We start from the raw sequence: 285 nt of genomic DNA, 5'->3' as shown, positions 1-285 counted from the left end.
AACATTGTCAGTTAACGAAAATCTTAAAAAGCAGATAAATTATATTTTACTTTTGTAGGTCTCATGACAGGGTTTTGATAATCAACAACAACCCATTTATATTATGAGTCAGGGTAGGCCTATATTACAAATCAGTATATTGAGTAATTTTTGTACATCAGCCAAAAATTATGAAAATAAATTCCTTCTCGGCTGAAAGATATAGCTGCTCTGAAAGATATAATCATCTGTATGTTTTCAACTGACTTTTGAGGTGAAAAGTTCAAAAAGCAACCCTGAAAAATT

The sequence above is a fragment of the Pteropus vampyrus genome, unplaced genomic scaffold (genome assembly GCF_000151845.1).
Source record: "Pteropus vampyrus isolate Shadow unplaced genomic scaffold, Pvam_2.0 Scaffold97, whole genome shotgun sequence".
NCBI lineage: Eukaryota > Metazoa > Chordata > Mammalia > Chiroptera > Pteropodidae > Pteropus > Pteropus vampyrus.
This window is presented reverse-complemented; position numbering follows the sequence as displayed.